The sequence below is a fragment of the Triticum aestivum genome, chromosome 7A (genome assembly GCF_018294505.1).
Source record: "Triticum aestivum cultivar Chinese Spring chromosome 7A, IWGSC CS RefSeq v2.1, whole genome shotgun sequence".
NCBI classification, from domain to species: domain Eukaryota; kingdom Viridiplantae; phylum Streptophyta; class Magnoliopsida; order Poales; family Poaceae; genus Triticum; species Triticum aestivum.
The window spans coordinates 602,713,609-602,714,055 of NC_057812.1; positions in this window are offsets into that span (position 1 = coordinate 602,713,609).

A 447-nucleotide genomic window follows, 5' to 3' on the forward strand; every position below is an offset into this window, starting at 1 on the left:
CCTCCTGAATCTAGCATGGGATACTGTGAGAAGATAGGGAACAGAAAAACAGAGCTCAAAGAAACAAATGAACAGAGCTAATGCAAATAAGCACATATGACCATGTCTTCCCCCAAAAAGACATGTGGCATCTCTCCTCTTGAACATCAAGCCTCTGGGATCCTTGAAGATTACTCTTTCCTGGATTATTCCCTCCCCCTAGAGATCTCTCCCCCTAGAGATATGATTAAGCTTTGATGTGATCTCTCTCTCCCCTTTTGACATCAATTTCCAAGAAGGGTCTTCTGGAATTTGTTGTGAATGGGTTTGGTCCTTGAATCACAGTACAAAGCATTAAGGTAAATGTGATGCTTGCAGAGGACAAGATTCATTGAGTGGAGCTGGATCAAGAGTAAAGCAGGAATAAATGACAAAATGTTTTTCCTGTAGTGAAATCGGTGTCACCGA